Source organism: Canis lupus, chromosome 20 (genome assembly GCF_011100685.1).
Source record: "Canis lupus familiaris isolate Mischka breed German Shepherd chromosome 20, alternate assembly UU_Cfam_GSD_1.0, whole genome shotgun sequence".
Lineage (NCBI taxonomy): Eukaryota > Metazoa > Chordata > Mammalia > Carnivora > Canidae > Canis > Canis lupus.
The window spans coordinates 399450-423466 of NC_049241.1; the positions used below are offsets into that span (position 1 = coordinate 399450).

The 24017-nt window shown below is 38.7% G+C and overlaps 1 protein-coding gene across 5 annotated transcripts in view; it reads right to left on the bottom strand.

Moving 5' to 3' along the window:
* Positions 1-23075, bottom strand: part of ALDH1L1 (aldehyde dehydrogenase 1 family member L1) — a 109175-nt gene extending 86100 nt beyond the window's left edge. The window contains exon 1 of one of the 5 annotated variants that reach the window (XM_038565432.1): positions 22936-23075. The gene's annotated coding sequence lies outside the window, so the exon portion shown is untranslated. Of the gene's footprint in view, positions 1-21063; positions 21344-22054; positions 22206-22395; positions 22511-22883 lie in introns of those variants that run through there. The other 4 variants (XM_038565431.1, XM_038565428.1, XM_038565430.1 and 1 more) reach the window with 4 other exon arrangements.
* Between the last annotated feature and the right edge of the window lie 942 nt (positions 23076-24017).

A 24017-nucleotide genomic window follows, 5' to 3' on the forward strand; every position in this document is an offset into this window, starting at 1 on the left:
TTCTCATTGCTGCATGGTATTTCACTTCATGAATATAAATAAATACATTTATTCATCCATTCTACTGTCGATGGGCATTTGGGTAGTTTCCAGTTTTGTGATAGGGATGCTATCAAGATTTGAGCACACGGTTCTTACTGCATATAGGTACACATTTTTGTTGGGCATGTATCTAGGAGTGGAATTTTAGGGTCAGAGGCATGAAAACATTCGGCTTTACCAGATTGTCAGTTTTCCAACGTGGGTGTACCAATTTCCACTCCCATGAACTCAGCACGAGGCCTTGTGACTTTTTCCTTTCAGCTATTTTGCTAACATGAAATGTTAGCCATGTCACTGGGGTTTAACTTGCAATTCCTTGATGACTATTGAAATTGAGAAACTTTTCCTATGTTTCTTGGCCACTTGACCATCTGTTTGTGGGAACTGCCTCTTTAAGCCTTTTGTCTATTTTTTTCATTGGGCGGTCTTTTCCTTACTGATTTGCAGGAGTTCGTTTGTTTTGGTTTATTTTGTTTTGTTTTTTAACGATCTAGACTATGAATCATTTGTCACACATGCTTATGAAACTCCATGGCTTGACTTTTTCACTATCTTATGGTGTTTTTTTTAATAAACGCAAGTTCTTAAACTTAACATAGTATACTTATCAAAATTTGCCTTTATGGTTAGTGGTTTTCATAAACTATTTAAGAAATTGCTAACTATGCCAATTCATGAAGATGCCCTTGTCTTCTAAAATCTTTATTGTTTGACAGAGGAACAAAGACAATGGAGCAAAGACAGGTTTTTAACAAATGGTCCTGAGACAACTAAACATCCACATGCAAAAATGTGAATCTAGTCACAGACTTTATACCCGTTACAAAAGTTTACTCAGAATACTTTACAGATTTAAATGTAAAATGCAAAATTATAACTCCTAGAAGATAACACAGGAGAAAATTTAATGACTGTGGGTATGCAGTGACCTTTTGATACAACATCAAAGTACAATTCATGAAAGAAAAAAATTGATAATCTGGACTTCATTAAGATTTAAAACTTCCATTCAGCAAAAGACATTGTCAAGAGAATGAGGAGACAAACTGCAGATTGGGAGAAAACATTTGCATCTGATAAAGGACTATTATCCAAAACATGCAAAGAAGTCTGCAGACTCAACAATTAGAAAACAAAGAACCTGAATAAAAAGGAGGCTGAATTTCTGAATGGACAACTCAGCAAATAAGATATGCAGATGATAAATAAGCATATGAAAAGATGCTCCACATCATGGTAACTAAGTAATTCAACTTAAAACAACAGGGGAATATCACTACTACACACCTATTAGAATGACTAAAGTCCAGAGCACTGACAATGTCAAGTGCTGTTAAGAATGTGGAGCAATGCGAACTCTCAAACATTGCTGATAGGAATGCAAAATGACAGTCACTTTGGAAGACATTTTGGCAGCTTCTTACAAAACTAAACATATTGTTACCATATGATCTAACAATCATACTCCTTGGTATTTGCTCAAAGGGGTTGAAAACTTACATGCACACAAAAATTTGCACATGGCTGTTTATAGCACCTTTATTCATAATTACCAAAACTTGGAAGCAACTAAGGCATCTTCCAGTAGGTGAATGGATTGTTAAACTGTGGTACATTCAGAGACTAGCCCTAAAAAGAAATGAGCTATCAAGCCATTAAAATGGCTTATGCTTAAATGCATATTAAGTGAAAGAAGCCAATCTTGAAAGGCTATATGAGTATAATTCTAACTATATGATGTTCTGGAAAAGGCAAAACTATGGAGACAGTAAAAAGATCAGTGGCCACAAGTGTTGGAGAAGAGAAATAGACGGATAGATGGAACACAGGATTTTTAGGCAATGACAACACTCTGTGATACCAGAATGATGGATACATATTATGCTTTGTCCAAACCCATATAAGGTACAACACCAAGAGTAAACCCTAATGTAAACTATAGACTCTGAGTGATACATTCACCAAAGTATTGGCGCACATTCATCAGTCGTAACAAATATATCACTGTGGTGGGGGTAGTTGGTAACAAGGGATGTTGTGTGTGGCAGGAGGCACTGGGTATGTAAGAAATCTCTGTACCTGCCCCTTAATTTTACTATGCACTTAAAACTGCTCTAAAAAATAAAGTCTTAATTTTAAAAAGAGAGATATTAGAAAAAACTTTATTGTTTTGCTTTTTATATTTCATTGCATCTTTCTGGAATCGACACTTGTCTATGACATAGAAGTCCAGAAATATTTTTTCCAGTACCATATATGGGTAAATCTGTCTCTGGACCTGTGTTCTGTTTCACTGTTAGTTTGTCTTTGTGTTTATTATAGTTTTAAAAAATTGTTATAATGGTAAAAGATATGTAATATAGAACTTGCCATTTTAATCATTTCTAAGTGTGCAGTTCAAAAACATTTTTTTACATTCACAGTATTGTGTAAGCATCTCAACTATTTCATCACCCCAAACTCTATGTTCATTAAGCAATAACTTCCCATTCCCAACCACTACAAGTAGCCAAGTAGCCCCTGTTAACTTCTAATCTATTTTCTGTCTCTATAAATTTGCCTATTCTTGGTATCACATATAAGTGGAATCATACAATATTTGTCCTTTTGTGGAACTGGAGGGTATTATGCTGAGTGAAATAAGTCAATCGGAGAAGGACAAACATTATATGGTCTCATTCATTCAGGGAATGTAAAAAATAGTGAAAGGAAATAAAGGGGAAAAGAGAAAAAATGAGTGGGAAATATCAGAAAGGGAGACAGAACATGAGAGACTCCTAACTCCGGGAAACGAACAAGGGGTGGTGGAAAGGGTGGTGGAAAGGGAGGTGGGCGGGGGGTGGGGGTGACTGGGTGATGGGCACTGAGGGGGGCACTTGATGGGATAAGCACTGGGTGTTATTCTATATGTTGGCAAATTGAACACCAATAAAAAATAAAAAATATTTGTCCTTTTGTATCTGGCTTATTCCACTCAGTGCAATGTCCTCAAGGTTGCATGTTGGATACATGTTGTAGCATGTATCCAAACTTTACTCTTTTTTATGAAGGAATTTTATCTGTGTGTGTGTGTCTGTATATATCCATTCATCTGTTGATGCACACTGGGCTGTTTCTACCTTTTGGCTATTGTGAATAATGCTGGAATCAACACTGGTATACAAATCCCTGTTTGAACTCAGGAACAACAGGTGTTGGCAAGGATGTAGAGAAAGGGGAACCCTCTTACACTGTTGGTAGGAATGCAAACTGGGGCAGCCTCTCTGGAAAACAGTACAGACGTTCCTCAAAAAGTTCCTCAAAAAAATAGAACTACTCTACAGCCCAGCAATTGCACTTCTGGGTATTTATCTGAAAGATGCAAACATAGTGATCCAAAACGGTACATGCACTCCAGTGTTTATAGCAGCAATGTCCACAATTGCCAAAATATGGAGAGTCTGGATGTCCATCAACAGATGAATGGATAAAGAAGACATGGGATCTATATATATATAGTGGAATATTACTCAGCCATCAAAAACAATGAAATCTTGCCATCTGCAAGGATGTGGACAGAACTAGAGGGTATTGTGCTAAGTGAAATAGGTTAGTCAAAGAAAGACAAATACCATTGATTTCACTCATATGTGGAATTTAAGAAACAAAACAGATGAACATAGGGAAAATGAAGGAAAAATAAGATAGAAGGAGGCAAACCATAAGACTCTTAACTATAGGGAACAAACTGAGGGTTGCTGAAGGGGAGGTGGGTGAAGGGATAGGGTAAATGGGTGATGGGCATTAAGGAGGGCACTTGAAGTAATGAGCACTGGGTGTTGTGAGCAACTGATGAAACAATGAATTCGACCTCTGAATCTAATACTACAGTATATATTACTTAAATTGAATTTAAATAAAAATTTAATAATAATAAAAAAATTTTTAAAAGGGGATCCCTGGGTGGCTCAGCAGTTTAGCACCTGCCTTCAGCCCAGGGTGTGATCCTGGAGTCCCACATCGGGCTCCCTGCATGGAGCCTGCTTCTCCCTCTGCCTGTGTCTCTGCCTCTCTCTCTGTGACTCTCATGAATAGATAAATAAAATCCTTACAAAAAACAAAAAACAAAACTATAATGAAATATCCCTTCAGGGACGCCTGGCTCAGTGGTTGAGCGTCTGCCTTTGATCTTGAGCGTCAGGCCATGATCTTGGGGTCCTGAGATTGAGTCCCACATCAGGCTCCCACAGGGAGCCTGCTTCTCCCTCTGCCTGTGTCTCTGCCTCTCTCTCTGTGTCTCTCATGAATGAATAAATTAAAAATCTTTAAAAAAGAAAAAAATAACACTTCACACCTACTATTGGTGTGAATAATATCATCTACAATGTTTTAATAAAGGAAAACAACTGATAGCAAAGATATGGAATATAGAACTATTATATTACTGGTAAGAATGTAAAATGGTGCAGTCTTTGTGGAAAACAGTTTGGAGGTCTTCAAAAATCTAAACATAAAATTACCATATTCCTCAGCAATTCCACTCCTAGGTACATTATATAATTGGGTTGTCTTTTTGTCATTGAGTTGTAGGAATTATATCCCTTTATAAATTTTGAATATTAATACCTTATCACATACATAATTTGCAAATATTTTCTCCCATTCTGAAAGTGGTCTTTTCATTTTCTGGATAATGTCCTTTGCTGCACAAAAGTTTTTAATTTTGGTGAAGTCAAATTTACCTATTTCTCTTTTGTCACTTTTGGTATATATCTAGAATTCCAATGTCAAATACAACATCATGAAAATTTACCCCTATCCTTTCTTCTAGGGGTTTTGTGATTTTAGCTCTTATATTTAAGTGACTGACCAACTTTAAAGTTACTTTTTCTACATGCTGTGTTCTAGGGGTCCCACTTCGTTCTTTTACATGTGGAAATACAATTACCTTAGCAACATTTATTGAAGACACTAATCTTTCCCCATTTAGTGACTTTGTTAAGAATCAATTGGCCAGATAAGTATGGATTTATTTCTGGACTCCCAATTCTACCCATTGATCAGGATCATGTCCTTTTGATTACCATAGCTTCGTAATAAGTTTTGAAATTAGAAAGTGAGTTCTCCAAATGTATTCTTTTTCAAGATTGTTTTGACTAGTTAGGGCCTCTTGCAATTACATAGGAGTTTTAGGATTGGCTTTCCTATTTCTGCATAAAAGGCTCTTGAAATTTTGATAAGGATTGTGTTGTATCAGTAGATCACTTTGAGTAGTATTGTCAATGTATCAAAGCTTCCTACCCATGAACAGAGCATGTCTTTATTCATTTAAGTCTTGTCTCTCTAATTCCTAGATATTTCCTACAATTTTATAAGTTTTTATTTAAATCCTAGTTAGTTAGCATACAGTGTAATATTACTTTCAGGTGTAGAATTTAGTGATTCATTGCTTATATATATACTACACCCAGTACTCATTACAACAAATGCTTTCCTTAATCCCCATCACCTTTTTAACCCATCCCCTCCACCAACCTCCTCTCCAGCAATCCTCACTATGTTGTCTATAGTTAAGACTCTGTTTCATGGTTTTCCTCTCCTTCCCTCTGCCACGGTCATTTGTTTTATTTCTTAAATTCCACATATGAGTGAAATTATATGGTATTTGTCTTTCTCTGAATGACTTATTTTGCTTAGGATAACACTCTCTAGCTCCATCCACACCATTGCAAATGGCAAGATTTCATTCTCTTTTATGGCTGAATAATATTCCATTGTATATACATGCCACATCTTCTTTATCCATTCATCAATCAATGGATACTTGGGCTGCTTCCATAATTTTGGCTACTGTAGATAAATGCTACTATAAACACCAGGATGTATGTATCCCTTTAAATTAATGAAAGAAAGAAAAAGAACCATATAATCATTTCAATAAAGGCAGAAAAAGCATGTGACAAAGTTCAACATCCATTCTTGATAAAAACTCTGAACAATCAGGAATAGAGGGAATATACCTCAACATCATCAAGGCCACATAGGAAAGGCCCATAGCTAGTATCATCCCCAACAGGGAATAACTGAGAGCTTTTCCTCTATAGTCAGGAACAAGACAAGGATACCCACTCTAATCACTAATGCCCATGGGTGGGCATTTAACATTGTACTGGAAGTTCTAGCCTCAGGAATCAAACAATAAAAAGAGACAAAAGGCTCCAAATTGGCAAGGAAGAAGTCAAACTTTCACTACTTACAGACAACATGATATTCTATGTAGAAAACCCAAAAGACTCCACCAAAAAATTGCTAGAACTAATACACTAATTCAATAAAGTCGCAGGATGTAAAATCAATGTACAGGAATCTGTTGCATTTCTTACACCAATAATGAAGCAGCAAAAAGAGAAATTCAGGAATCCCATTGACAACTGCACCAAAAATAACAAGATACTTAGGAATAACTCTAACCAAATGAGTAAAATATTTGTACTCCAAAAACTACAGAATACTTATGAAAGAATTTGAAGATGACACAAAGAAATGGAAAAATAGTCCATGCTCATGGATTGGAAGAAAAAGTATTATTAAAATATCCATGCTACCCGAAGCAATCTATCCTATCAAAATATCACCATTTTTCACAGAGCTGGAACAAACAATCTTAAAATTTGTATGGACCACAAAAGACCCTGAATAGCCAAAGCAGCCTTGAAGAAGAGAGGAAACCTGGAGGCATCACACTTCTGAGCTTTGACTTATATTACAAAGCTGTAGTGATCAAAACAGTATGGTAGAGACACAAAACTAGACACCTAAATCCATGGAACAGATTAGGAAACGCAGAAATGATCCCATAACTATATGATCAATTAGTCTTCAACAAAGGAGGAGAGAATATCCAATGGGAAAAGAATGCCTCTTCAACACTCAAAAAGTCCTCTTTGTTATTTTTTGTAGGGCTGGTTTAGTGGTCATGAACTCCTTTAGTTTTTATTTGTCTAGGAAACTCTTTGTCCTTCTTTCTGAATGATAGCCTTGCTGGTTAGACTATCCTTGGCTGCAGATTTTTCCCAATCAGCACATTGACTACTTCTTTTTGTCTTACTGCTGTTATTTTTTTCGGTATCACTGTACTTTGCAAATTTAATTACAATATGTTTTGGTGTTGGCCTGCTTTTGTTAATTTTGATGGGGGTTCTCTGTGCCTTCTGGATCTGGATGTCTGTTTCCTTCCCCAGATTAGGTAAGTTTTCAGCTATAATTTTCTCAAGTAAATTTGTTCCCTTTTCTCTATCTTCTTCTGGAGCTCCTATAGTACAAATGTTATTACATTTCATGGAGTCACTGACTTCCCCAAATCTGTTCTCAGATCAATTTCTGGGGCATTTAGGATGATTTGATAGTTACCTAGTTGTGTTAGTGGAATGAAACAAGCCTAGGGTCCTTCTACTCCCCTGCCATTTTCAGTAGATTGATATTTCTACTTTTAGATACTACTGGAAAAAGAACTGCTTTCTAAATTTCCCCTTTGGAGTGTTCATTGCTGATATATAGAAATACAACTGATTTTTTTTCATGTTGATCTCATACCCAGGAACTTTGATGATTCACTTATTAGCTCCAGTAAAATTTTTAGTGGATTATTTGGGTTTATCTATATATAGGGTCATGTCATCTATGAATAGAAATAGTTTTACATGGCCTTTCCAATTTAGATGCCATTTATTTCTTTTCCTGGGTCTGGCTAGGACTTCCAGTACAATGTTGAATAGCATTAATAAAAGTGGACATCATTGTCTTATTCCTGATCTTAGAAGGAACGTTCAGCCTCTCAACATTGAGTATGGGGTTAGCTATGTTCTTCATAAATTTTCATAAAATTTCATAAATTTTCTTTATTGTATTGAAAAAGTTCTTACATTTTTCTTAGTTTTTTTTCTTAGAGTTTTCACATTTTTTAAAAATCAAGGATGGGTACTGGATTTTGTCACATGCTTTTCTGCATCAATTGAGTTATTCATGTGGGTTTTTTCCTTTATTCTATTAATGCAATATGTTACACTGATTGATTTTTTTTTATGTTGAACCACTCTTGAATTTCTGAGAAAAATCTCACTCAGTTATAGTGTTATGTTATGTTATTAGATTCAGTATGCTAGCAGTTTGTTGAGAACTTTTACAACTATACTCATAGGGGATATTTTTGTCTATAACTTTTTTCTCATGATGTCTTTATCTGTCTTTGGTATCAGATAAATGACAGAATCATAGAATGACTTCCCTCCATTTCTATTTTTTTGAAGTTTGAAGATAATTGTTAATTTTTAAAATATTTGGTAGAATTCAACAGTGAAGCCATCTGGTCCAGAACCTCTCTTGGGAGATTTTTGATTACTGATTCAATCTCTTTACTTGTTATAGTTATGTTTGGATTTTCTACATCTTGAGTCAGTTTATGTAATTTATATGCTCGTAGGAATCTGTTCATTTAATCTAGGATACAATTTTTTATAGTATACTCTTATAATCCTTATTTCTAGAAGACTGGTACTAATATCCCCATTTTAATTTCTCATTTTAGTGATTTGCATCTTCTATTTTTCTTTGCCAGTCTAGCTAAAGGTTTGTCAATATCGTTGATGTTTTCAGAGAACCAATATGTTGTTTCATTTTCTCTACTGCTTTTCTATTCTTTATTTTATGTACACCCACTCCAATATTTATTATTTTCTTACTTTTGATAGTTTTTAGCTCAGTTTGCTCTTTTTTGTCTAGTTCCTCAGGGTGCAAATTTAGTTTATTGATTTGTGGAAATTCTATTTTTAATGTAGGTAGTTATGGCTATAAATTTCCCTCTAAGCACTACCTTTGCTGCATCCCATGAATTTTGGTATGTTGTCTTTTCATTTTCATTCATCTCTAAGTTGCCAATTTCCCTCGTAATTCCATCTTTGAGTCATTGTTTAAGATGTGTTGTTTAATTTCCACATATTTGTGAATTTTCCAGTTTTCCTCTATTATTGATTTCTAGTTAGATTCCACTGTGGTCAGAAAAATTATGCGGTATGATTTCAGTTTTTAAAGATCTATTAAAACTAGGTCCTGAAGCCTACTTACCATTGGTCTGTCCTGGAGAATGTCCCATGAGCACTTGAGAAGGTATATTCTGCTATCGTTTGATAGAATGGTCAATGTTTGTTATGCCTAGCGGAGAGTGAGGAATTGAGGAGCACATGCAAAGCTCACAGTCTGGGGGATATAAGATTATTAAAAGACTGAGACCTAACCATAGTACTTTAGTAGACTTTCTTTCCCCATATACCTTAGCACCACATCAATGGGACTCCTTTATAACAATAGAGGATTACATAAAAGAACTACAAGGAGTTAGATTATTTATGTAGTCTATTATGTAAACTATTTATGACTATTTATGTGGTCTCTGGGAAAACCCTAAGACAACAGAAGAATGAAAACTGGGAATCCAAGTGAACTCTGACTCCTTTATCCTAACCCCTCGTCATATGAATATAAAACTACACACTAAAAACATACCTACCTCAGTTTCTTTTACCTAGCACATCATGTCTAACTTTCAACAAAAATAATACAAGCCATACTCAAAGGCAAAAAACACAGTTTGAAGAGACAAATTAAGTATCCCAACCAAACCCAGATATGGCAAAAACATTGGAAATATCAGACAAGGAATTTAAAACAGTTGTGATCAAATTGCTAAGGGCTAATGGAAACAGTGGACAACATACAAAAACAAATGGATTATGTAAACGGAGAGATGGAAACGCTAAGAAAAAAATCAAAAGGAAATTCTAGAAACAAAAAACTCTGTAACAAATATGAACAATACCTTCAATAGGTTCAATAGACTAGACATGGCTGATCAATCAATGAGCTGGAAGATAGGTCAACAGAAATTTTCCAAACAAAAATCCAAAGAGAAAAAAAAATGAAAAAGAACAGAATATGAAAGAACTGTAGGACTATTACAACAACTTAACAAACTTGTATTGGAAATACTAGAAGGAGAAGAAAGAGAGAAATGAATAGAACAAATATATTAAGTAATGATAACTGAAAATTCCTTAAAATTAAAGACAAATATCAAAACACACATCTGGGAAACAAAGAGAAAACCAAGCAGGATAAATAATAACCCTGCAAAAAGTCTACACTTAGCATATCAATTTCAAGCTGCAGAAAATAAAAGAGAAAAATCTTGAAAGAAGTCAGAGGGAATAGAAACCTTACCTATAGAAAGACAAGGATAAGAATTACAACAAACTTCTGCTTAGAAACCATGCAAGCAAAATGAGTGAAATGAAATATTTATTAAAAGAAAAATCCCATCAACCTAAAACTAAAGTAAGAACAAATATATAAAAGTATAAATCTTGTACAGGTGAATATACAGTAAAGGTAGTGGATTAATCACTTCTAAAGACAGCATAAAGGTTAAAAGACAAAATCAGTAAAAATAACTATAACTACATAGTTAGTTAAAGGATACATGACAAAAAAATGGAAAATGTGAAGACTGCCTTGATGGCTCAGTTGGTTGAGCATCTGAATCTTGATTTCAGCTCAGGCCATGATCTCAGGGTTATAAGATAGAGCTTGGTGTCAGGCTCCATGTTCTGCATGGAGTCGGCTTAGGATCTCTCTATCCCTCTCCCTCTACTCCTCCCTGTCTTGTGCTCATTCTTTCTCTCTTTCTCAATCTCTCTCTCTCTAAAAAACAATGTAAAATGTGATATCAAAAACATAAAATGAGGGATCCCTGGGTGGTGCAGCGGTTTGGCGCCTGCCTTTGGCCCAGGGCGCGATCCTGGAGACCCGGGATCGAATCCCACGTCGGGCTCCCGGTGCATGGAGCCTGCTTCTCCCTCTGCCTGTGTCTCTGCCTCTCTCTCTCTCTCACTTGTTTTGTGGCCTAACATGTGACCTACCCTGGAGAATGTTCTATGTGCACTTGAGAAGAATGTGTATTCTGTTCCTTGGATGGAATGTTCTGTATACGTCTGTTAAGTCTACCTGGTCTAGTGCGTTGTTTAATACTAATGTTAACTTATTGATTTTCTGTCTGGATGATCTGTCCATTGATGAAAATGGGGTATTAAAGTCCTCTACTATTATCTTTTTACTCTCTATTTCTCCCTTTTAGTATGTTAATATTTGCTCTATATATTTTAGGTACTCCTATGTTGAGGGCATAAATATTTCCAAATATTATATTTTCTTGTTGGATTGACCCCTTTATTGTTATGTAATGCTCTTCTTTGTCTCTTGCTACAGTCTTTGTTTTAAAATCTATTTGGTCTGATATAAGTATAGCTCCTCAGTTTTCTTTTGGTTTCCATTTGCATTAAACATATTTTCTATCCCTTTACTTACTGTATGTGTCCTTAGACCTGAAGTGAGTCTTTTGTAGGCATCATATACCTTTTTTATTTTTTATTCTTATTTATTTATATATATTATTATTATATATTATTTATATATATTTTAAAAAGATTTTATTTATTCATGAAAGACAGAGAAAGAGAGAGAGAGAGAGAGAGAGACACCAATGAATTTGACAACCTAGAAGAAATGGTAAATTCCTAGGATCATACAACCTACCAATACTGGATCATGAAGAAATAGAATATCTGAACACACCAATTACTAGTAAGAAGACTAAATCAGTAATAAAAGCCTCCCAACAACTAAAGTCCAGAAACAGATGACTTCACTGGTGAGTTCTACCCAACATTCAAAGAAAAATTAAGACCAATCTGTCTCAAAATCTTCCAAAAATAGAAGAGGTGAGAATAGTCCCAAATGCATTTTGCAAGCTAACATTACCCTGGTACCAAATCAGACAAGAACAATACAAGAAAATAAAACAATAAGCAAATAACCTGGATGAACATAGATGCAGAAATCCTCAACAAAATATTAGCAAACTGAATTCTACAATATATTAAAAGGGTCATATACCATGATCAAGTGGGATTTATTCCAGGGATATAAAAATGGTTCAAAATCTTCAAGTCAATCAACATGATACACTATGTTAACAAAATGAAGGATAAGTATACGATCATCTCAACAGATACAGAAAAACAATTTGAAAAAAATCAACATCCATTTATGATAAAAAACCCTCAATAAAATGGGTAAAGGGAGCATACTTCAACATAATGAAGGTCATATATGACAAGCCCAAGCTAACACCATACTCAATAATGAAAAACTGAAAAGATTTTCCTCTAAAATCAGGAGCAAGACAGGATGTCCACTTTTGTGACTTTTATTCAACATAGTATTGGAAGTCCTAGCCATAGCAGTTAGGCAAGAAAAAGAAATAAAGGCCATCCAGATTGAAAAGAAAGGAGTAAAACTGTCATTATTTGCAGATGACATATTATATATATATATATATATATATATATATATATATGTATAATATATGTATGGATATGTAATATATATATATAATATGAAGACTTCACCAAAAGCAAAAATTAGAACTAATAAATTCAGTAAAGCTCCAGGGTACAAAATTAATTTAAAAATCTGTTGTGTTTCTGGATCCCTGGGTGGCGCAGCGGTTTGGCACCTGCCTTTGGCCCAGGGCGCGATCCTGGAGACCCGGGATCGAATCCCACATCGGGCTCCCGGTGCATGGAGCCTGCTTCTCCCTCTGCCTGTGTCTCTGCCTCTCTCTCTCTCTCTCTCTCTCCTTGTGTGTGACTATCATAAATAAATTTAAAAAAAAAATTAAAAAAAAAAATCTGTTGTGTTTCTAATAATAACCTTCCAGAACAAGAAGCTAAGAAAATAATCCTATTTATGATTATGTCAAAAAGAATAAAGTATATAGGAATAAATTTAACCACAGAGGTGAAAGACCTGTATACTAAAAACTGTAAGATATTAATAAAAGAAATTGAGGAAGACACAAATAAATGGAAGGCTATTCCATGCTCATGAATTGGAAGAATTAATATTGTTAAGATGTTCGTACTATCCCCAAAATTTATCAGATTCAATGAAATCCCTAGCAAAATTCCAACAGCACTTTTTCACAGAAATAAAACAAACAATCCTATAATTTATATGGAACCATAAGAAACCACAAAGAGTTAAAACAATCTTGAAAAAGAAGAATAAAGCTAGAGGCATCACATTCCCTGATACGAAACTATATTACACGGCTATCATAGTCAAAGCAGTTTGGTATTGGCACAAAGTAGACACTTAGCTCAAAAGAACAGGACAGCTCAGAAATAAACCCACGTATATAAGATCAATTAATTTACAACAAAAGAGCCAAGAACATACAGTGGGAAAAGGACAGTTTCTTCAATAAACAATGTCAGTAAAATTGGACAGCCACAGGCAAAAGAATGAAGCTAGGCCATTGTCTGACACCATACTCAAAAATAAACTAAAAATGGATTAAAGATTTGAATGTAAAACCTGAAGCCATAAGACTTCCAGAAGAACATATAGGTCGTAAGTTCCTTGACATAGGCCTTGGTGATGATATTTCAGATCTGACACCAAAAGAAAAGGCAACAAAGGCAAAAATAAACAAATGGAACTACATTAAACTAAAAAGCTTCTCCAAGCAAAGGAAAACATCAACAAAATGAAAAGGAAACCTACTCAATGGAAGAAAATATTTGCAAATCATATACCTATTAAAAAGTTAGTATCAAATATATATAAAGAATCTATACAACTCAGTCACAAACAACCTGATCTAAAAATGGGCAGATCTCAATAGAGAGAAGGTGTACTGATGGTCAACAGGTGTACGAAAAAATGCTCAACATCACTAATCATCCAGAAAATATAAATCAAAACCACAATGAGATATCACCTCACATCTATTATCAAAAAAAAACAAGAAATAGTAAGTGTTGGCAAGGATGTAGAAATAAAGAGAATTATTTTGTGCTGTTGGTAGGAATGAAAATTGGTGCAGCCACTATAGAAAACAGTGGTGCCTCAAAAAATTAAAAATAGAATAAGCATATCATCCAACAATTCCACTTTGGGGTATTTATCTGAAGAAAACCAAAACACCAACTCAAAAAGATATATGCCACCCCCATGTTTATATATATATATATATATATCAGCAATGTATTCAGCAATTATAACCTGTGGATAAGTGAAATGAATGACAGCAGTGATAATAATAAGGTATGGGAGAGAGGAATCAAGAATACTTTGTTATAAGGTACTTGCACCACCCATAAAACAGTATATTTATAGTTGTAAACGTATACTGCAAACTCCAGAGCAACCACTAAAAACAAGCCCCCCAAAAAGCTACAGTTAATATGCTAAGAGAGAAGAGAAAATGGAGTCCTATAAAAAAGCTCAAACAAGTCAGAATAGTGGAAGACTATAAAGCAAAAGTAAAGAAACAAAGGAAAACATATTAATAATCACTTTAAACATCCATGTTCTAAATACACCAATTAAGACACAGAGACTCTCAGAGTGGATAAAAAGTCATGACCCAATTACAATGTCTAATACAAACCCACTTTAAATATAAAAACACAGGGAAATCAAAAGTAAAGGGATAGAGAAAGATATAACCTCCTAACACTAATCAAAATAAATATGAAGTAGTTCTGTTAACTTGGGACAAAGCAGACTTCAGAGAAAGGAAATTATTAGGAATAAAAAGGGGGAAAATAAATTTATTTTAAAAAAGGGGGGCACAACATAATGACAGAGGGCTCAATTCCCCAAGAATATATAACAATTCTCAAGATGTATGTACCTAATAACAGAGCATCAAAACATGCAAAGTAAAAACTGATAGAATTGCAAGTAGAAATAGATAAATCTACTAGTTTACTTGGAAACTTTGACACTCCTTTATCAATTCCTAATGACCAAGAGATCCAACAGGCAAGGAATCACTAAGGTCATGAGTTAACTGAACAGCAGCACCATCAATTAGCTGGAACTAATTGGCAGTCATAAATTACTTCATCTAACAACAACAAAATATACATTCACCTCAAGCTCACATGGAATATTCACCAAGATAGACCATAATAAACTTGAAAGAATACATATCATACACAATATGCTCTCAGACCACCATAGAATTACTAGAAATCAAAAATGGAAAGATGTCTGGAAAATCCAACAGCAAGATGTGTGGAGATGAAACAATATACTTTGTGAGGAGTACTGGGTGTTATATGCAACTGATAAATTATTGAACACTACATGTGAAACTAAGTATGTACTGCATGTTGGCTAATTGAATTTAAATTAAAAATTTTTTAATTTAAATTGAATTGAATAACACATAGCCAAAAAAAAAAAAAAAAAACCTCTCATGAGAAATTTTAAAATATTTTGAACTGAATGAAAATTAAAATACAACTTATTAAAATTAGTGAGATTCAACTAAAGCAGTGCACAGAGGGAAATTTATAGCATTAACTACATAAATTATTAAGGAAAAATATCTAACATCAATAAAATAAGATTCCTTCATAGGAAACTAGAAAAAGAAGAGCAAGTTAAATAAAAAATAAGCAAAATAAAAGACATAGTAAAAATTAGAGCTGAGATCAATAAAATTGAAAATAGGAAATCAAGAGTAAATAGTAAAATCAAAAGTTCCTTCTAAAAGATTAATAAAATTGATAAGCCTCTAGTTAGATTAATTAAGAAAAAACAAATTACTAATTTAAAAAATGATAGAAGGGTTGGGACACCTGAGTGGCTCAGTCAGTTAAGCATCTGACTTCAGCTCAGGTTATGATCTCAAGGTCTCGAGATCGAGCCCAGCAGGGAGTCGGTTTGTCCCTTTCTTTCTCCCTTTCCCCCCAGTGGGGCACGCTCGCTCTCTCTCTCTCTCACACACAACACACACACACACACACACACACACAAAGTTTAATGAAAGAAGAGACATCACTACTAATCCCATAGTCATTAAAATAATAATAAAGGAACATTATAAATAACTCTATATCCTCAAATTTGATAACCTAGGTGAAATGGAATATTTCTTGAAAGATAAAATTTACCAAAACTTATACAAGAAACAATTTAAATAGGCCTATATTTATTAAAGGCATTGACTCAATAATTAATACCCTTCCAAAACCGAAAGCACCCAGGTTCACTGGTGAATTCCACCAAACTTTCTTTTTAATTAATTAATTAATTAGTTTACTTATGATAGACATAGAGAGAGAGAGAGAGAGAGAGAGAGAGAGGCAGAGACACAGGAGGAGGGAGAAGCAGGCTCCATGCCAGGAGCCTGACGTGGGACTCGATCCCAGGACTCCAGGATCGCGCCCTGGGCCAAAGGCAGGCACTAAACCGCTGAGCCACCCAGGGATCCCTCCACCAAACTTTTAAGAGTGAAATTATATCAATTCTCTACAATCTCTTTCAGAAAACAAAAACGAGGGAATGTTTCCTAACTCATTCTGTCAGGCCAGTGTTACCCTATGGCAAAAAACAAAGGCATTACAAGAAAAGGAAACCATAGGTCAATATCCTTTCATGAATATAGATATTAAAATCTTAACAATGTATAAAAAGTATTATACACCACAGTCAAGTAGGATTTATACTAGTGCTTTCCAGATTCAACATTCAAAAATCAATTAATGTAATAGATGACACCAATAGGACAAAGAAGGAAAATCATATAAACATATAAATAGATGCAAAAAAAGTATTTGACAAAATCCAACACCCATTCATAATAAAAATTCTCAGCAAACTAGGAATGGAGAGTAAGTTAACCTGATAAAGAATATCTACAAGTAAACAAATCCTATAACTAATATCACACTTAATGGTAAGAAACTAAAAACTTTCTTTCCAGCTAAGATCAGGAACAAATCAAGGGTGTTCCCTTTCATTACTTCTATTCAACAGCCTATTGGAAATTCTAGCAAGGCAGTAAGACAAGAAAAGGAAAGAAAAGGCACACAGATTAGAAAGGAAGAAATAAAACCATCTTGTGTTCATAGATAACATGATTGTCCATGTAGAAAGTCTCAATCAGCAAAAAACTCCAGGAACTAATAAGTAATTATAGGAAGGTTATAGGAGAGAAGGTTAATATGCAAAAATAAATTGCTTCTAATATGCCAGTAATAAACAATTGGAATTTGAAATTAAAAACACAGTACCACTTACATTATCACCCCAAAATGAAATTATTTATGTGTACATATAACAAAATATGTAAAAGACCTAGGTGAGGAAAACCCCAAGACTAATGAAGAAAATCAAATAAAACTTCAATAAGTAGAGATATCCCATATACATGGTTAGGAAAACTCAATATTTTTTTTTAAGATTTTATTATTCATTCATGAAAGACACAGGGAGAGAGGCAGAGACACAGGCAGAGGCAGAAGCAGGCTTCCTGCAGGGAGCCCAATGTGGGACTCAATCCCAGGACCCCAGGATCACACCCTGAGCCAAAGGCAGATGCTCAACCACTGAGCCACCCAGGTGTCCCAGAAAAACTCAATATTGTCAAGATATCAGTTCTTTCCAATTTGACCTTTGGATTCAACATAACCCCAATGAAAATCCCAGCAAGTTATTTTGTGGATATCAACAAACCGATTCTAAAGTTTATACTAAAGGCAAAAGACTTGAAACATCCAACACAATTTTGAAGGAGAGGACCAAAGTCCAAATACTGATATTACCCAACTTCAGGACGTACTATGACACTACAGTATTCAAGACAGCATGATGTTGGCAAAAGAGCAGACAAATAGAAGACAGACTCACACAAAAACAGTCACCTGATCTTTGACAAAGTAGTAAAGGCAATGCAATAAAGACAGACTTTTCAACAAATGATTCTTGAATAATTGGATATCCACACTGAAAACAAAACAAAAAACTTCAAAAAATCAATCACAGACCTATGTAAAATCTACATTTAGATAAAACTATAAAACTCCTAGAACACAGGAGAAAATCCAGATAACCTTGGGTCTCACTTTTTATATACAACAACAAAACCATGGAAGAAAAAAAAGTGATAAACTTAATTTTATTAGAATTAAAAACTTCTGCTCTGCAAAAGACAAGTCACAGACAGGGGGGAAATCTGCAAAACACACATCCAAAATAAAGGACCAATATCCAAACATACAAAGGATTCTTACAACTCAACAGTAAGAAAACAACTCAACTTAAAAATGGGGGAAAGACTTGAACAGACACCTTAGCAAAGAAGATATACCAATGGGAAATGAATATATGAAAAGATGCTCAACATCTCAAGTCACTAGGGATTGCAGATTAAAACAACAGTGAGATACCACTGCAAATCTATTAGAATGACTAAAGTCCAAAACACTAACAACACAAAATGCTGGTGAAGAGGTGAAGCAATCAGGACTCTCATTCATTGCTGGTGGGAATGCAAAATGGTACAGTCACTTTGGAAAACAGGTTAGTAGTTTCTTATAAAACTAACCACACTCTTACCATACGATTCAGTAATCACACTCCATGGTATTTACCTAAGTGAGCTGACAGTTTGGGTCCACACAAAAACCTGCACACAGAAGTTTATAGCAGCTTTATTCATAATGACCTAAACTTGGAAGCCCCCAAGATATCTTTCAGTAGGTGACTAGGTAAATAAACGGTCAATCTGGACAACAGGATTTTATTCCATGCTAAGAAGAAATGAGCTATCGAGCCATGAAAAGATACAGAGGAATTTTAATGCATATTGCTAAGCTATAGTATTTTATTCTAACTATAATGACAATCTCAAAACTAGAAAGACAGAGAACAAAATCAGTATTTGAGAGGGGCTTGGAGAAGGAAAGAGGGACAAATAGGTGTAACAGATTTGTTTTCAGTTATCCACTGTAACGGCAGATGCGGGTCACTTGTCAAAACCCACTGAATATGTAACACAAACAGTAACCTAAAGTATGGACTTTAATTAAGAATATTGTATCAATATCCACTCATCAGGAGTAACAAATGTGCCACACTAGTGCTAATGCAAGGAGTTACTAATACATTCAGGACAGTAGAGGGGAGTGGAGGCTGAGGGAGTAAATGGGAACTCTTGGTATTCTGCTCAATTGTTCTGTAAACTCAAGTTCTAAAAACTAAGTTAAACAAACAACAAATAAATCCACGTCTATTCACATCTTACTTCAAAATGCAGTTCAATTGTATTAAAATAAATACTTAAAAAATCAAATATAGGAAGAAAACATCAAAATATGAGAAAAAAACAGTAAGTATTGGGCTTTAGAAATTTAACACTAAAGGAGATATGTAAAAGAAAGCATATGATAAATTTTCATGCAGGAAGATTTTATAGGTATCTGAAGCAAGTTGCCAAAAGAATAAAAGCTTACTGCCAATAGAGGAATAAAAACATGTTCATATTACAATTAATTGAATAAATGCCTACTAAAACAAGAGACTGTTTTTCTCCTATAAAATTGTAAGGCACTTAAGATGATATGATAATATCACACTTAATGTCTAGGTCATGGAAAAATGGACACTCTCCTGTGGCACTAAAGGATAACGCTGGTGCAAATTCTCTGGAGGAAAATTTGGCAATAAAGATCAAAATCCTAGAAATGCTTCTTTTCTTCTGACTCAGCATTTTCTCTTCTAAATTATGTTTGGGTGAGCAAATAAAAGCATGAGTACTGTAAAATTATGATTCCCACTGTGTAAACCATGCAGCCAGTCAGAAATGGCTACAGAGTTGGTCTCACCACCTGGAATATGTAGGCCAGAACCCCCCCAACAGACAATAAATCACTCTAATTTTTAAAACTGCTGTGTGTGGATGTTTGTGTACTTGCAGCATAAAAACTTGGGAGGATTCAGAGACGTTAAGTCACTGGGTAGAGTGTTTTGGGTGTGGGGGATTTTTGATGACAGCAATTATCTTTTCTTTGCCAGAATGTTCCGGCTTTTTCTATACTAAGCATATATTACTTGTGGAAAAGTAAAGCAGCACAAAACAAGATCCTTCTGGAAGCAGGGAAGCAGAGTCAGCATAACCACCTGTACGTCTGTGGTCACAGTTCAGGGAAACTGAGTGTGGCAGGGACAGGTGCACTGGGAGGGGCCTCAGCCAATCTTGACCTTTGGCTTAAGAAAAGATCAGGAGCTGCAAGGGGGCGGAGCCAGGGAAGGGAGGAGAGCCAGAGTGTGTGCAGCTGGGCGCGCTGCCTGGGCAGCCAGCAAGCCTCTACCTCCTTTCTGAATCGGCTCCGAGTCCTTGCCCCCAGCAGTGCATAAGTCCACTCTAGGGCTGCCCTGGCAGCAGCAGGACTGTCTGGGCTTCCCAGGCCTCCTACCCCAAGCACCCAGCTCAGACCTGGCTCCCTAGTGACGTGAAACGAAGGCAAAATAAAAATGATAAAATCTCCTTACTACTTGTAGCCCATTGACAGGTCCTTGAGACAGGCAGAGTGACCTTCCCCTAGGGACTTAACTGCCTGGATGCTGACACTTTGCTGAGGGCAAAAGGCAATCTTAGCCTGCCCCCCAGGATGCTGTAAAGTCTACTTTAACATATAAAAATTCCTTTGGAAACTTCCTTTATCTCTACCACCCCCCACCAAGATACATGTTGACAATCATCCCCCAAGTATACTCAGCAATATACATCTGAAGGATCTCATTGAATAGGGCCCAGGCGGGGCTAGGTAGGGAGAGATAGGTAGGGGGCTGCAGCATTAGCTCAGAGAAATCCCCAAAATGAGGAGAATTACCAGTCTCTAAGAAGAATTACCGGTCTCTAAGGAGGCAGTAAGCCACTAAAGGTGCTATCACTAGTCCTTACTCAGTAGTGCTATCAGTAGACATGTTAAAAGGATTCAAGTTCCCTGGTTAGCCTTCAATAAAAAAACCCAACCCTAAAAGCCTTCAGCGGCAACCCTGTGGGAGCCCCTCCAACTCCGAGAGCTCTCCATGTACCCCTGCTTAATAAAACGCTCTTGCTTTACTCACTCTCCTTTGTCTGCCAGACTCCTTGGTCGGCTCTGAGACAAGAACCCCACACTCCCGCGTCACCAGGACTCAGTTTTCCGACCCCGCCCACGCTGGGGGCGACAATGTGCAGGAGCAGCAGCTCTGGACCGTCCGTTCTCAAGCTGAGGTCTTGGGACCCCCGGAAGAATGCAGCCCTGGGGGGGGCGGCGGGGCACAGCCACGAGCCTTCCCGTGCTGCCCGGCCCGGCCCGAGGGGGCGGGAAGCAGAGCGGACTCGTCTCCTGCCAGCGCTCTGCTCCGTCCGGCCCCCGGCAGGGAGGATACCGCGCCCCTCCCACCGCCGGGTCCCTGGGGGGTCATGTGTCACCCGCTGTCACTGTGCTGCGCGGGCGCAGGACATGGGCAGGCCCCCTAGACCACCTGGCCCCGTAGGCCCGTCTTCAACCTGGGTAAATCGCTCTCATTTCTAAGGCTCAGTTCGCTGGTCTCCAAGAGACAGGTCGCAGGGTTTGTTCCCAACATTGTCCTGAAGGTTAACAGTCGTAGGAGGGACAGCAGCCAACATTCAGAGTCAAAGTTTGAGAGACTTGCTCAAGGTCACTGAGAGGCGTGGGAGGAGGGAGAAAAGCGCCACCTGAAGCCAACGCCCACCACCGCTAACCCCGCGTCGGGGAATGCTCGCTCGTTAAAATGCTGTCTCCATCTGCACCTAGGGGAGGTGCCTCCCTGCCTCTGTTAGGGAGGCGACAAATGAGGGGCCTGCACAGGTGCAGGGAGGGGAGGGGACACTGGGTTCTAGGTAGCGCGACCCCAAGAACCACGCGTCGGGGTCCGCGGGGGCCCCGGGGTGCGCGCGCCCGTGCACAGCCGTCCAACCACAAGAGGCGCCCGCGCCTGCCCCCAGAGGTGGCCAATCCCGGGGAACCTCGTCCACTCCCTGAAATGGGGTGAGGGGCTTAGTGCGGGGGCGCGGGGGGCGCGGGGGCGCCGCGGAGGACCGCGGTGTCACCTTCGCTTTGTCCCAGTCTCTCCGCGCCTGGCTTTTCTCTTCTGCAAGCGGGGCTGATAACGCCCGGCTGCCGGGCTGCGAAGGCTCCGCAAGGCGCCCTGCCGGTCCGGCTGGATCCCCGGGGAGCCTGAGGACCCCCCGCTAGGCTGGAGGGCCGGCCGCCCACGGAGGACCCCGCCCCGGAGGATCCCCGCCCCGGACCCGAGGCCCGGCGTCCCCGCGGGGAGACTCGCGCGTCCACCAGGAGCCCCGTCGGGGGGCCCGAGCCCAGAACCCGGGACCCTGGAGGCGAGAGCTGGGACAGCCTCCCTGCGTCGAGGGTCGGGGCCCGCGGCACTCACCACGCGCGGGAGGAGGCGAGGAGTCGCGGGCCAGGCGAGGCGCCGGAGCCTGGGGCGGGGCAGCCTGTTTGCGGCCGGAGCCGCGGAGGGGAGGGGCGCCAGCCGAGGGGGGGCGGGGGGCGGGGAGTGCCGGGGGGGGGGGGAGGGGGCGGGGAGTGCCGGGGGGCGGGGCGCCCTGCGGCTGTGCGGGCGGGCCCCGCGCGCCACTCCCCCTCTCCGGCTGGCCTGCAGCTGACGGCGGGAAGACGTGCTACGGACCCTTCGGAATTCACAGGGCTTTGCAAAGGCGCGAGTGTTGGGTGATTGGGGTGCCTTGGGGTGCAAGGCTGCGGGTGGGAGGAGACTCATCCCTGGTAACTTCACCCATTCCCTCCCTCCCTCCCTCATTCAAGAAAAATGTGCCAAGTTCCTACCCTATATCATGGACCGGGCACAGCCAAACAAGACCTGCCCCCTGTAAACTTGCAGTCACCTGGCAGAGACAGTACCTGGGTGTACGCGTGAATATCGGGGTTTCCGCCTGCCCAGTGCCCTTCCCACCTTGCACAGCCGCAGGCTTCCCTCCAGACAAGTCCTCTTCTCCCTGCTTCTTTCCGCTCAGTCCGGGTGCCACGGATGCCTCCTCTGTCTCAGGCCGGGGTATCTGTCCCACTCTGGGACAACGTCCAGAAAAGAGAATACAGAGGAAAACAAATCTGCACATTGTGTCCCGACTGTGAGCCTGTGTCCGGCGGCTTCTGGACAAGCCACCCCAAATGCCCGCCTGCCACTCCTGCTGCTGGACTCCCTTCCTCTGAGGTTCTCTCTCCCTGCGCGCCAGCCACCGGACCTCTACCCAGTGCCTGAACACCCCAAGTGTGCCGGGCCTCGGGAACTCTACACTGGCCTCTGCCAGAACATTCCTCTCTCAAATACTAGCAGGCATGCCCCTCTCTTGCCTTCACATGGTACTTGATATACCCATTATTATTAGAGAAGCTCTTCCCAGTCGCATAATCTAAAGAAGCCTCTCAGCGAGTCCCATCACTTCACTGTTTTATTTCCTTCACAGCTCTTACTGCATATCTGATATTTTTTAGTTCATTATTTGGTTATTAATCTGTTATTAATCCTGCTACTCCAACTCTCTGAGGGCAGGAAACTTCTATGATGTATTCACTGTTGTCAGAGGCCTGGGATGGGAAACTAGCACGAGTGGAACTTTGAGGCTAGAATAGAGAATGCAGAAGGATAGGTGACAGGAACTCCTGGAAAAAAAAAAATGGCTTGGAGATGGGACACCCCCAAGAGTGTGAGTAAGTCAGAGAAGAACCCATAGCATTAGCAGTGTATGGAGCTGGAGAGGAGGGAAGTTTACACACAAATTTTACACAGTCACATGGAAAATAGAAAATGTACCAGATGAACTGGATGGTCTGGCTAGGATTTCCAGGCAGAATGTTGAAGGTGCTTCCTGGCTTTTTATCGCTGCTCATATTAAAATGTGAGAGAAGAGAAATAAGCCAAAAGATAGAATATTAAATAAAAAGGAACCAGGGGTACCCAGGCAGCTCAGGGGTGGAGCATCTCCCTTTGGCTCAGGGCGTGATCCCAGGGTCCCTGGATCCAGGGTCCTGGGATCG